The 14759-nt window shown below is 44.1% G+C and overlaps 1 long non-coding RNA gene across 1 annotated transcript; it reads right to left on the bottom strand.

The window, feature by feature from the left end:
- Positions 1 to 1443: 1443 nt before the first annotated feature.
- Positions 1444 to 12861, bottom strand: LOC125944890 (uncharacterized). Its single transcript, XR_007466583.1, has 4 exons — positions 12523 to 12861; positions 11277 to 11386; positions 8186 to 8308; positions 1444 to 1726 (listed from the first exon to the last, which is right to left on the bottom strand). It is a non-coding gene; the product is annotated as an uncharacterized LOC125944890 (long non-coding RNA).
- Between the last annotated feature and the right edge of the window lie 1898 nt (positions 12862 to 14759).

Raw genomic sequence — 14759 nt, 5'->3', positions numbered from 1 at the left:
ATGAACTTCTGTCTTGCGCAAAAAATTGTATTGAGGATCATGGTGGCGTAGAATTTATTAAATCTTCCGGCCTGTCCATTGACAATTATATGTCACTCAGAGTTTTACCTAGGCAGCACCTTTATGCCATTTAATGACGAACTGTTCGTGCAAAAACATGGGGTTTGCATGGGCTCATGTGTCGCTCCTGTTTGATGCAACATTTTTTTATTCATGCATTGACCGTATTTTAGAGAGTGTGATAGACACGGACACTGTCCTCAAGATTTTATTGCGATAGGAATTATATGGACAATCAAATCGGATTTCTGCCGTCGTCGTCGCCGTCGTCGTGAGGTTCCGTGTAAAGTCGAAGGGCGACAAAGCGTCGCCGCGCGCCGTATGTGCGATTGAAAGCGCGAGATGGACACGCGCTTTCACAGAGAGTGAACGCACGGCGGCGAGCAAACGCGACCGTCGCGCGCGAGGCCGTGGGGGAATGGGTAGGAGGGAGGGGGGGCGACGTCGTGCTGTGGCACCAACGGCGAAAGGGGAACTGGCGACTTAGTCTCGCAAGCGAAAGGAGAAAAGCGGGAAGGCAACGCGAGAGGGAGGGGATGCGCCTTCTGCTCTAAAGCCACTCTATAAAAAGTAGCGCCATTCTTAGATCTTGCCGCCACCGCGCTCACCCCGGCGTTTCCTCCTCGCCGCCTCCTGTCGCCCCAGCCTCCTACGCTCCCCCAATGGCCAATCCGTGTCACGTGGAAGCACGCGTGGCGCTTTTATATATTTCTTTTTTTTTCCAGCGCGCTCCGACCGCCATTCCCGGGCCTGTGCGACAGATCAAACGTCTTAGGGACAAGAACTTCGTTGTGATGGCATGCTGCTGCGCCTTCAGTTGCCGCAACCCACAAGGCGAGGTCAAAAGGTTTTTTTGCCATCCGGCGAGCCCAACCCTACTAAAAAATCCTATTTGATTTCAAACGGGTTTCATCAAATAGGATTATGGAACGGGAACCCGTTTGAACCCATTTAGCCCAGACCTGTTTGTCCCCGTTTGAACCCATTTAGCCCAGACCTGTTTGTCCCCGTTTGAACCCATTTAGCCCAGACCTGTTTGTCCCCGTTTGAACCCATTTAGTCCAGACCTGTTTGTCCCCGTTTAGTCCACTCCCCGTTTGACCCTGTTCGAACCTATTTATTTCCCTATTTGAGCCAGGTTTCTTTAGACTGGTCCGATGTCACTTAACATAAGTCACTCTTTAAATCTATTTGGTGCACTTATGGATTTGAGATCAGCCTTGAACGAGTTTTGTGTGACCTATGAGTGCGCTTGACATGTATAACCTATAAGAGTATGCAACCTGAAAAAGATCGGTAGCTCATTTTCATATGTACTACAAGTATGCAAATGTAATTCTTGCAGGTTTACTGCATGCTTTATCATTTGTACTCATTTTACTGCAGTGTTGTGTTGCTGTAATGGTTTGTGCATAAAACAAATGTACAGCAAAGCGTAATTTTAAGTTGGAAAAACGTCGGGTGAAGAGGACTTGTAAAAGAAAGACATAAGTATACTTTACGTGTGTTTTTATGTACACCCATTCAAACATTATTACTGAAGCGCTCTGATTTTAAGACGGGGCATGTCGCACATCTGACAAGCATAGTTTATTCGAAATTCTATAATGGTACTCTGACAGAAAACCAGTGGAATGTGTTGCTTTGGTGAGAGCTTGCAGGGCACCTGAAAAAGTAAAGAAAAGCCAACAATTTCTTTTCACTTATGCAACAGGTTCACACAAAGGCAAAAGCAGTTTTGCGTATGTTCACACAGATAAGAATGGGTAAGCATTCAGAATATAGGAGATACTAACAAATCTCATTCAAAGGTAACTGGTTTCAGGCAATTTGGCTATGATTCTAAGGGAACATGCATTACTGTGGTAGAATAAACTGTCACAATTAGCGGGCCACTGAAACAAGTGTTATAATCAAAAAGACATTACTTATTCGATTAACAATAGTATTGAAGCAACAGAAGTAGTACAAGCATAAAATACACATTTAAAAAGCAGCATGGACACGTCACGCTAATAAATTACTTGGAAGCTACCTTTCTGCCAGCAAAGTAAATACCGTTGTGGAATAGTGGCTTTAGCATCCGTGTTTGGCTGATTTATCCCATACTGATAATTATGAGACTTAGATGGGCTAGTTGGTTGCTGGCTTGATGGAACATGTTATGATGGTGTTTGTAGTAAATTCTGCTTCTTTCTACGCCACGATCTCATTGGTAATCCGGACAGAGTGTTCCTCTGACCCCTGACAAAGTGCAATGAGCATGAGAAGGTACCGCCTCCTGCTTTTTAACTATATTGCACGAGAACACTATAATATGGTCGTGCGTCGTCCTGAAGGGAACATCACCTTAGACGACTCTTGCACAGGAGGGTGCTTGGTGCACCTGAGTAGTTCTGCCGGTCTCACTGATTATTGTCCCTTAAAGGCACTAAAATGACGCGTGATGGACGCTCGCACGATATAGCTAGAAATGGGGGAGGCTGTACACCTGGCCTCCAAAACATGCATGTTCATGTGTATGCATAGAGTTGTCAGCTTGCTTATTTCCTGTGCTCTGTGTTTCTGTGTGGACCTGCGTGCTAGGCCATGCCACGGGCTGTGCCGAATGTTTGGTATGTTATTGGTACTTTCTTCATTAACAAGTTCAGGGCCACGATCTTGTAGCAATGCATTTTCTGATGCCGTTTCTAATAGTGCTTCGTCAGTTGTCATAGTGACACTGTGCCCATGTTGTCAGTATGGATTTGATGGAACATGTTATAACGGTGCATGTGAGGACGGGACATAGAAAGAGTGCACTGAGGACAATCGCCGAGCTTCAACTGAGGTTTACTGCAGCAGTTCCTGCACAGAAACATTGGACAAAACACCACCATGGCGCACATTGTCAGCGCGATCATAACAGAAAGTCATCATGTCATACAGCACTACAAACGTTCTCATCTGCACAAGATTAAAGAGATTTCTACTACACGTTATACCCCATCATCAATTTACGCTCTTCAAACCCGCGAAATTGAAAACCTTTTCTTGCAAATATATGTCTTTTCTTTTTGATAAATTAAATGACGCGATGTTAATGCAACTTTCTCCATTCTTTTTTATATGAAATGCCCCAAACAATTCTCTCTCTCTTTGATCCTTAAAACTTCCAAGTATACAAGTGTCGTCGTACACTGGAGTGCAAATACACCTTTGCAATGGTCAGCCAAGCGACCCCCCCGCTACAAAAGCCTGCACGGATGCTCGATGCTCCCTCAAATGGTCATTAACGCATCTACCAGTTTGGCTGACATAACTGACACAGGAGAGCGGTATGTGGTAAACCACCTCTGTCTCGCAGCGTACGAAGCCCTTAACATGCTGTTTTGCACTCTTTTGTGAAGTGCGTGCACTGTTCACAGCATAGCACATTCGTGCCAGTTTTTCCGAGCGGAGGAGACTATGGGACTATTGGAACTCAAAACTTGTTAAGAGAGACATCGCATTGAACAGTATCAGATCCGCGCTTGAATGGTGATGCGAGCATCAGAAAGCTCGGAGTGCAAACCAAGAGGCTCAAGCAGGTGGGTTTCCCTGGTGAAACAATCGCTTCTGTTGTTGAAAGCCTATTTGGTGAAGTAAGGTCTGGTGTGGGGAGCAGGGGAGCCGATAAAGAATGGTCAAGGAAGCTGTTAATGGTGCCTTATTTGCACAACCTCTCCCACCACTTGAAGAAAGTGGCCGGAAAGTGCGGCCTTCCCATAGTGTTCTCCGCTCAGAAAAACTGGGGTGAATTTGCCGTGCAGTGAACAGTGCACGCACTTCACATAAGTGTGCGAAACAGCATGCTAAGGGCTTCGTACGCTGCCAGACGGAGGTGGTTTACCACAACCCGCTCTCTTGTGGCAGGTGTTATGTCAGCCAAACTGGTAGATGTTTTAATGACCATTTGAGGGAGCATCGAGCATCCGTGCAGGCTTTCGTAGCAGGGGGTCACTCGGCTGACCATTGCAAAAGGTGTCCTTGCACTCCAGTGTACGACGACACTTGTATACTAGGAAGTTTTAAGGATCAAAAAGAGAGAGAATTGCTTGAGGCATTTCACACGAAAAAAGGAAGGAGAAGGTTGCATTAGCACCGCATCACTTAATTTGTCAAAAAGAGAAGAGATATATTTGCAAAAGGTTTCCAAGTTGGCGGGCTTGAAGAGCGTAACTTGATTGTATAACGTGTAGTACAAATGTGTCTTTGATCTTGCGCAAATCAGGATGTTCCGTAGAGTTGTATGACATGACCATCTGTTGTGATCGCGCCGACACAATGTGCGCCATGGCGGTATTTTGTCCAATGTTTCTGCGCAGAAACTGCTGCTTGTGTAATTTTTCTGCTGTAAACCTCAGCTGAAGTTCGGCGATTGTCCTCTGTGCATTCTTTCTGTGATCCGTTCTCACACAGCGCCGTTATACGATGTTCCATCAAACCCGTACTGATAACGTAGGCACAGTGTCACTATGACAACTGACGAAGCACGATTAGAAATGGCATCAGACAACGCATTGCTACAAGATCATGGCCCTGAACTTGTTAATGAAAAAAATACCAATAACGTGCCAAACATTCGGCGCAGCACACGGTATGGCCTAGCGAGCAGATCCACACAGAAACACAGAGCACAGGAAATAAGCAAGCTGACAACTCTATGCGTACACATGAGCATGTATGTTGTGGTGCTCAGGTGTACAGCCTCCCGCATTTTTATCCATATTGTGCGAGCAGTCCATCCCGCATCATTTTAGCACCTCTAAGCGCAATAATCAGCAAGACATATAGAACTCTCAGGTGCACCAAGCACTATCCTGTGCAAAAGTCGTCTAATGCGATGTCCCGTTCAGGATGATGCACAACCATATTATAGTGTTCTCATGTAATATAGTTAAAAAGCGGGAGGCCTTATCATGCTCATTGCATTTTGTCAGGGGTCAGAGAAACACTCTGCCCGGATTACCAATGAGATCTCTGCCGGTCGTGAACAGTGGATGACAAGAGTGGCATGGAATGAAGCAGAATTTGCTACAAACTTGCGATCTTGCAACTTTTGGAGATATCGCAGCTGCGTACAACGTATGGAAACCTTTGGGTGATAACATTTTCCCTACAGTGTTGCAGTCAAGATTTCGAGATACCCGGAGCACAGCACAGAAGCATTGCTAGATAAGAAGTCAAATATACATAAAGTCGATACTGAGCCACGAAAAAATTTTCGACTTAACTGATATGTTCAGATATCAGAGTTTGAGTTAACAAGGGTTCAAGGGATAATCCGGAGTCCCCTACTACAGCATGCCTCATAATCATATCGTGGTTTTAGCATGTGAAACTCAAGAATTTAATTTTTTAGAGCAAACAGTATATGCATAAGACCAAATGATAATATAGAATATGCTGACAGCAGCTACATAAACAAAAATTTCATACTTTCAAGAAATTGTCAGATGGTCTGAGCAAAGATCTACTAATGCCAAAATTATGGCCATTAGTTATAAAAGGCCTATTCTGCAATACCTTCCTTACATTTAACTCAAATTATATGTGCAGTGTACACACATGGTGCTAACTACAGCTGAAAAAGATTGGCACTATTCCTTGAAGTAAGAAGTGCATGGTACTTTTTCACGGAATAGCAGCAGTTTGCCTTGCGATTGTTAGCCTATGCAAATGGATTTAAAACTTCTTGACGTCCCTGTCCCCTGGACAGGTTCAATAGTCGCATTGCGCCTCCTTTCATCAGTTTTTGGCCACAAAGTCATGCAGATAAAAACATTAACCTGAGTTTGAACCTGTTAATGCATTCCGTTTCATAATAATGCAATTGTGGTCACTGAAAAAAAGAAGCTCAAGTTGCGGAGCAGAAACAGATTCCAGGGTTACACCATGGCAGCTACGCCACGTGGACCTTTTCTTTTACTTCAGAAGGAGCTGACTGCAGGCATGTTCCACGGTGCAGGTTACTCTCGCCAAGATATCGTGAAGTATCCTGCAGTGTCGAAGTTCAGTCCTTTGCACAAAATGGCAGTTTCAGGTTTAGTGGGCTTGCAGGAAGACAAGCTGAAGTTAACTTCTTGGTTTAAACAGGCTTTTTTTGTTTTAATATGTCAAGCTTTCTTGCGACAGTTTGCACAGGTGGTCCCTTAGCGTCGCTATGAAGTGGACATAGAGCTGCTCTAGTTGGCATCTTGCAAATGTGTCAGTTTTCAAGCCCTTGATTTTCTGTCAGCATTCTTGAACTCTTGCTATTAGTAATTTCTGCCCGGCTGGCCGAATTATCCGGAGGCTCCACACTGACGCTACTGATGTCTTAAAGTGCCGACTTTTCAGGACAAGGTTCTTAGCTTTGTAAGTCTGGTTGAAGGAAAGGTGGCACTTATAGATTTCTAATCTGGACACGAGTAAGACTAACCAATGTGCCTTGGCTAAAATGTGTTATCCATAACTTCTGTAGGCAATTTTGTCAAAGCTTCAACGAAAATTCATCTAATCAGGTAACATGATGATGAGCATGTGCTCAATGACCAAGTTACTGCCAGCATGCTACCACTGAGAGCAATTTTCTCAACCCTTGACTAACTGCTATACACTATGGACAAGACGTAACCAAGATTCGCTGGCTTGTTTCAATAATGTCTAGAATAGGCACCTGTAAGTGCCACCTTTCCTACAACGACATTTGCAAACCGAAGAACCTTATCCTAAAAAGTCTGCACTTGAAGACATAGATAGCGTCAGTGTGGGGCCTCAAGATAATTCGGCAAGCCAGAAATTACTGACAGCACGATTACAAGTACACCAACAGAAAACCAAAGGCTTGGTAGGCGATGCAATCTTCACAGCGCTAACTACAGCAGGTCATTGTTCAGAAGTTCTTGAATGCACAACTCTATGCCAACTTCACACCAATGCTACTGAAGCACCCATGCAGACAGTTGCAAAAAAAAAAAAGCTTGATGCCCCACGAGAAATGCGCTCACTCAAACCATGGAAGTTATGTGTAACTTGTCTTCCTACAACTACAATGAACCTAAAGCTGCTGTTTTGCACAAGGGAACGAACACCAACACTGGTGCCTCACTCAACCCGAGTCACCTGCTCCGTGGAAGGTGCAGTCAGTCAGCTTCTTTGTGAAGATGAGGCCCGCACCTGCACTGTCAGTGAGCTGTACAAATTACAGAAGCACAGCCTACAAGCTTATGTGTCTTAGTGTGAGCAAAGAACCCGTATGGGCTCCAAAACCCATCGAACCATTTAACCCAACCCAACGAGCCAAGCTAGTTTCGTTCCGAGAAAAGTTGCAGCACGTAGGCTTTTCCTAGAATTCTTTCTCGGCCCAGAACAAGCTTGGCTTGTTGTGTAGGCACATAAATAATGAAAAGGCATGCATCACTACCTGTGAAAAAAAAGAATGCAAAAAAATGCATGTAGAGTACACAGGTGCAGTGTCTATCACATACCATTATTGTGCAGTAGATGCTACATTGGCTAAACAAGCCAAATGTATAAATGACAGGCTGCGTAACCACGCAAACTTGATGTGTGGGTCAGTTGACATTAGTATTGCACTGCTCTCAGTGCAATGTGCACCCATATTTAAAAACCACTTGATTGTGGCAAAATATAAGGACCAGAGTGCTTCAGAGATATGTGAATCTTTCCTTATTCAAATGACGGGGAACCAGTGTGTTAGCTCCCTATCAATAGAATTATTAGACATTGAGACTGCTTATCATCAATGTAAAACAAATCGCGCTAGCCATGCCATGCGCCCTTTTTGTATTTGTGTGAGCAACATGCATTCAGATTGATCTATTCCACCCCTTTCGTCCTTGGCACCATATCGCTGTGCGAGTAAAAACTGGACTTTTTCTTAGTGAAAGAGTGTTAGTTTAACACACAAACTAGCTCCATGGCAGTTTGTAATAAAGGAGTATAAGCATCCTCTGAAAACATGCCCATAAAGAACAGTGCTAAAAGAGCTCTTTAAAAAAAGAACATGAGTGTATCTGTCATAAAGGCCAACTCTTGTGTCTTTTACTTGACATATTTTTCAATACCAATATTGAGGTGCAAGCTCACCATAGTATATTACCTTGCCAATGAAGCAAATCACAGTAGTGCTTGACTGTCGTGGGAACAACTCGGATGTGAAGATTGGCACCAATTCGCAGCATAGCATGTTCTGCTTACACTTCATCACCAGGCCGAGCCATACCTATAGCAGCATTAAAACAAGTGAGCTTAGTGCCATAAGAGAAACAATATAGAAAGTGACACTGTGAACAAAGCAACCTTCATTAGGCATAAACAGTAATAAAATGTAGACATTGTACCCATAGCTAACTTGACTTTGAGCAACATAGCATGCACAGTAAGAAAGATCTGATGTATGAGCCATCTACTTGAAGAAGATTACTCGAAAGCCCCTTTTTGCCGCCCCCCCCCCCCTCATGCACGGATGGCTGTCTGGCTGAGTAAACCTGGTTTATCCCAGATATAGTGTAAGCAAGCGTTGTCACTTGGGGGGGCCAATCCTAATATTATTGCAGAACATGTATTCTTACAATGATGTTAATTTTTTTGTAACGCTGGCCATCCTGCAGACCCTGCAACATTATAGCATCGATAAGGCTAATCGCATTACCCGATAAGGCTAACCAATAAGTGTCCCAAGAAGCATAACTCTGGATTTCTACTGGGAAGCATTCACTACATTTTGACAAATATGCTTCTATAGCTTCAACTCTATTTTCATCAACATAGTACAAGCTTCAAGCATCTGCACAAACTTAATGCAAAAGGGTGCCATTAGGAATACCACAATAGTTTCCTACCAATTCAGCCTTTAAAATAAACACTAGCAAGTTCTTTACTATGCCTAGAACAAATGAAGCTGTTCTGGAATTGAATAAGCCTTTTCCATACATGCGAAAATCACCACCACTATGACTTGCTTATGGGCATTTTGTAGACAAAAAACACCAAGCACAAGAGTTGAAGCTTGGGCAAGTCGGTAACTTCATTTTGGTGGTGCTCACAATGAACACATGTGAGGGAAATAAGCGACAGACAGAGAGTGAAAGCGTGCTGTGCTCTATCGCTCTCTGTCTGACTGTGACTTCCTTGGTATGCGTGCACTGTGGATGTTCCTTATCTCTTTAGTATGTGTGCACAGTGAATACCATTGAAAGGAACATAGAGATGAGATAATGCTAGAATGAATACAATGAACAAGAAACGTGCCTTCTGATGCAGCACATCCTTATGCGACACAATTTTCTGGCAACATCCTAAGCCTGCTATTGCACTGAAAATGGCTTATTCGAGCTGCTGTACAAGACAAGTTTGCTTTTACAGAATACTGATGACATTTGTTCAATTATTTCGACAAACTTGTGGTTATGCAGTAATGTGAAAAGGTGGCATCATTAAAAGCCACCTTAGTTCTTGTGTAAAAAATTTAAATTACATTATGGGGTTTTACATGCCAGAACCAGTCTGATCATGAAGCACGCCGTAGTGAGGGACTCCGGAATAATTTGGACCACCTGGGGTTCTTTAACGTGCGCCTAAATCCAAGTACACAGGTGTTTTCGCATTTCACCCCCTTGAAAAGGCAGCCGCCATGGTCACGATTTCATCCCGAGACCTCGTGCTTAGAAGCTCAACACCATAGCCACTAAGCAACCATGGCAGGTATGCAAAAAAAAGAAAGCATACAGTCAACTCCAGAGATCAGGCTAGGTATAAATAAGCAACAGTCAACAAGCTGAACCTTTGCATGATTGCTTTGCATAATGGTTGAGGTAAAAACAATTGCCGAAACATTCCAGATGCACTCAACACGATTTGGAGAAGACAGCATATGAGAGTTAAAAATGTTGAAAGGGAAATGTTTAGAGTAGTGCTTTGCTGCTGCAATGGTTTTTGTCAGTGCGCCAGTGAGCACAGTACGACTGAGGCAGCTGCTGAAAATAATAGATCCTCTTTATGGCTTTTTAGGGACTGATTTGCATGGTTTGTTGCATGCCTCAGGAATTTGCTTATTTATTTATAAACATATCTCATAGGCTCCAGTGGGAGTATTGCGTGAGGTGGTAGGAAAAAATTTCTGAACTAAAAAGGAGAACATTCAACAAAAGAACTCAAACAAAAGAAGAAAAAAACCTCTCTCACAATGTGGCTGCAAATCGGGCAGCTAGCTTATAAAAACAAAGCAATTAGAAACAGTTTCATACTGGTAGTGCTTTAGGAGACAGAATGTTAAATTCTGAGCTTCGAACACTTTAAGCCACCTTTTGTGGCCTTTTGGTCTGAGGTCCCGTTCTCCCTAGTATTATGGGAATCAATAACCCCGCTCCCCCCCAAATTTTAAAAAATGTAATACACAATTAGGTCAACTTACAGAAATATAATTAACACAGAATTTGCGCATGCACACATGTTAGAAGAGAGAGAAACGGAAGTCTACAAGAATGCGTAATAACAAAGGTAACCAAAGCCCTGCTGCTTTTGTTGGGCAAATCATAGCAAGACATGAAAGGATATGCATGCCTCACAAGATGGTCCCTAAAAAATTGCCACAATGCAGTCAGTAGGGAGCACATCATGCATTTCTACAATAGCCTCCAATTACATTTAACTCAGAGGAGGCTACTTAAATGAATTGATTAAACTGAAGGTAGGCCAGATTCAAAATATGCAATTCAAGTAGACCGAAACTGCAAGTTATGAATATAGCATATTCATAGCAACAGTGCTGTACATTATGTCATACATGCCAACCTGTGAACGTTATATTTTGTAAAAATTCTGCAGACAAAAATTTTTTATTGGCGAGGTAGCACACATTTTTTTAAAGCTTCCTCTCAGCACCCACACTGTTGCATTGATACACACATAATTAACCATTATTTAACAGCACACAAAGCAGCAGCGAACTGAAACACCAGAACTGACAACACTGTTTTATATCACCAGAGCACATTTGCAGTGTTCTTGCTGCTGCTGATTTAGCCTGTTTAAGAAGTTTATCTGAACAAACTGGCCTAAAGCAAGTGCCCCCTCTGGTATGCTCGTTAGAGATCACGAAAAATACGAAAAATTCAGGAGAGTTGACAGGTATGAATTATACCAACAAAACTAACAGCTTGTGTAAGTGGCAGGGACCATTTTGTACACACCTTGTCGCAGCATGCAGATCAGATGATTTGCCGTGCTGTTCCGGCTGCAGAAATGTCTTAGGTTCCTATGCGGTGTAGAGATGCCTCTGGTTCACGAAATCTTGACATCCCTAAACAATAAGAAATGTTCAATTTACTGTAATCCCTGCTGAAACTGCAAGCTTGCAAGTTAACAAGATCATGTTACATTCTGAAAAGTCTCACACAACCAAACTACACGAAGCTGCATCTGGTTGTGCAAACATCTGATTGTTACACCACAAGCGGTTATTTAACATGAAATGAAACTGCAGCAAACATAAATCTACTATCAAAAGCTTCACACAAATGCACATCTGTAGGAAGTGAAATGTGAATTGTACTACGAAGAAAATTCCTTAGCACATGAAAAGTGTTCCAAAATCGAATTTCTTTATGCGGTGGAACAAAGCATTGTCTCGAAGGACGATGCACTGGAAATTACAAGAACAAGCGCCCTATTTTTCAGCAGAAAAAAAAATTCGATGAAAAAGAAACACGGCTGTTGTAATCTCGGCTTCTCTGAAATAAACATTTACAAGCACAAGAAAACACACAGGACACCCAACACAAGAAATACAGCCTGTCTGGCGACACTATATGTAGTAGAATTCGCATACAAGCTAAATCTGGCCATGCGTCAGACACAACAATCTAGTACCATCTCGCGCAGCCGTTAGCTGACGTACAGCCTCCCGCATTTTTAACTATATCGCACCAGCATACTATGAAATGGGTGTGCGTCGTGCTGAGAATAGCAGCTTAGCAGATGACGCTTGCGCTGGAGAGTGCTTTATGCGCCTCTGCTTACTTTTGTCGGTCTCGCTAAGTATCGCCGTTGAAGGCGCTAAAATGGCCCATGATCGACGCTCGCGCAATATAGTTACAAATGCGGAAGGCTGTACTTCTAGAAATACCTATACAGAAATTACGTACACAAGCAGTAACTCTCCCTGCTTGATTTTTTTCTTTACCATTCAGGTCAAACAATCACCGTTAGCATACGTTATAGCAGAAAGCAAATACATGATAAAGCTCCTGGCAACGTCCAATACGTTTCAGGACATTTTTTGTGAGACTGTTCGCTAAATGTGCACTGCGACATGAACGAACATTCGAAAAACACATTTATCATTGTGGTCGCTTTACTAATCATCTCGTGATCCGTATAACAATTCACACTTCACGAACCATTGACTACAAAACTGCGCGCAAGCGCCGGACTTACCTTTCTAGGCGTAGTCGGAAAACGCTCCTTCATGTCAGGTCGCGGCGTCGACTGCACGACGATCCTTCCGACGTAAACACTGTTGAATTGCGGATGAACTACAGCACGTAATAGCTCAACAAATTCTTCCGTGCACTGTGATCCGATGCGATATTATCAGAGGCCGGGAACAAAGAAAGCGCAAGCGGGCCATAGCTACGATAATCGACATCGGCGAACCACGCGAAAGGTACTGCGAGCTACGTTACGCGGTCCCAGGGGTAAGGTGATCATCAAAGCACACAAGGGGCACGACATTTTCTCTCGGCACAGCGTACACACGATTAAACATCCACATGGACCTGCCTCAATGCAGCGCGCACGCACAGCAACAGGCAGCAACAGCACGGTCATGCCCCTGGGGCAGTGGCAGCGCCTCCTGTGGGCACCGAAAGCGACCATGCTTTCGTGCTTTTGCCCACTTTCGGCCCTTTGGTGACCGCATGTATCGTGACGGCGTAGTATGTGGTATTTGTATGGGTGTTCTGTGGTAGTATTTCGATATTATGCGTCTTATACGGCGGGTTCCAGCCACGTTCCTTTCAATAGTGAGGACAGCAATCGCTAGATTTGCGGGCTATGTGGCCGAGTGGTTACGACGCTTGCTTTGGGATCTGCGGTACGCGGGTTCAAATCCTGCTTTGGCTTATTTGTTTTTTTTCTTGTTATTTATTAACCTTTTCTTTCTTTTTTTTTCTCTGTGTTTGGCAGCGCCGTTGGTTGTGCCCCGGCGCCGACGCGAAGCGGCTGTCGTTGGGGTGTTGCGGAGCGCTCGCTCGTGTGTAGCCATTTCAAATCGAATTTTACCGTAAATAAACAAGCATTAAATCGAGCATGACAGCTACATGTAGACCTTTTTGGTGCCAGTGGGACCAGTATGAGCCAGTTTAACTGGTTTAACTACCAAACGGGTCCCCTGTTTAGACCCATTTCTGTGTCGGAGATTCCTGTTAAAACCTGCCTGCGGGCCAAATAGGCCCCTGTTTGGTGCCAGTGCCCAGTATGAACCTGTTTGTTCGCTAAACGGGGCCCCTGTTTAGACCTATTTCTGTGTGGGAGGGTCCCGTTTAAACCTATTTGCAAGCCAAACAGGACCCCGTTCAGACCTGTTTGTGTGTAAACGGGTCCTGTTTACACCTGTATGTTGCCAAACAGGACCCCGTTAAAACCCGTTTAAACCTGTATAACCCTGTTTGAATTTAAATAGGATTTTTTAGTAGGGAAACTCTTGCTGCACACTTGGTATTTGCGTCGTCTCGCATCGTCGCGTTGCTACTTCACAAAACCGCATTATTCAGGCCAGTTACTGACTCACGAAGCAAAATGGCGCCTCAAAAACTTCTCCCCAGGGCGCGATGGAAGTTTACCGCGGATTTCCTCTCGTACCGTGTTAGCCATTATCTGCTACGGCAGATAATGGGTCGACATGAGCCACTGTCACGGTCAAAATGAGCCACTGGGTCGACTTGAGCCACTGTCAAGACCGCGCCTCGATCGCGCTGGCCGCGCCGAGCGCGACAGTGCAACGGAGGAGGAGGGAAGCGGTTGGCTCTACTTTTTATACTATAGAGGGGCTTTATTCTACTCTGCTCGCAAATGCGCACTTGTACTTTGAGAGGCTGCGTATCATGAAAGCGATCTGAAGACGGCGCATAGCTTTGTATGCGCTGTGCTTTCGCCGCTCAGTTTCCGTTAAAGCGATAGACCCCACCTTCGCTCGCTGCTGCGGCTGCGCTTGCTCACGCCAGCATTTTGACAGCGGTTGTGTGCGCTCGTCGAGTGGGATCGTCGAGTGTATGCTTGTGCGTAGTGATACCGTGCTTGTTAATTCAGTAAGTAAGCAAATGTGTCCACGTTTATACAGCCGATAAAACTACTATCCTTACTCCGTATAGCTCTACAAATTGGCTAGCGCAAGGGATGTTTTGCCTTCCAGGCGAAACTGCGACTTTTTTAGGTACGTTGACAATTTGCGTGTGGTTTTAAAACGTTCTAACTCTGTGAATATGTCTCATGATATAGACCCAGTTTTATCCTTGTTCAGATACCAAGGAAAGGGTTTAACCCTTTACCCATGAACTAGCTTTGAACATGCACCTGCAGTTTTTCGATATCAGTATGGCCCTAGGCGAGTGACATGTTTGCTGGCAATATATCCCCTGAGTACGAAACGATTTACTGCCATTCGATTCCGCGAA

This window comes from Dermacentor silvarum, chromosome 4 (assembly GCF_013339745.2).
Source record: "Dermacentor silvarum isolate Dsil-2018 chromosome 4, BIME_Dsil_1.4, whole genome shotgun sequence".
Lineage (NCBI taxonomy): Eukaryota > Metazoa > Arthropoda > Arachnida > Ixodida > Ixodidae > Dermacentor > Dermacentor silvarum.
This window is presented reverse-complemented; position numbering and strand designations above follow the sequence as displayed.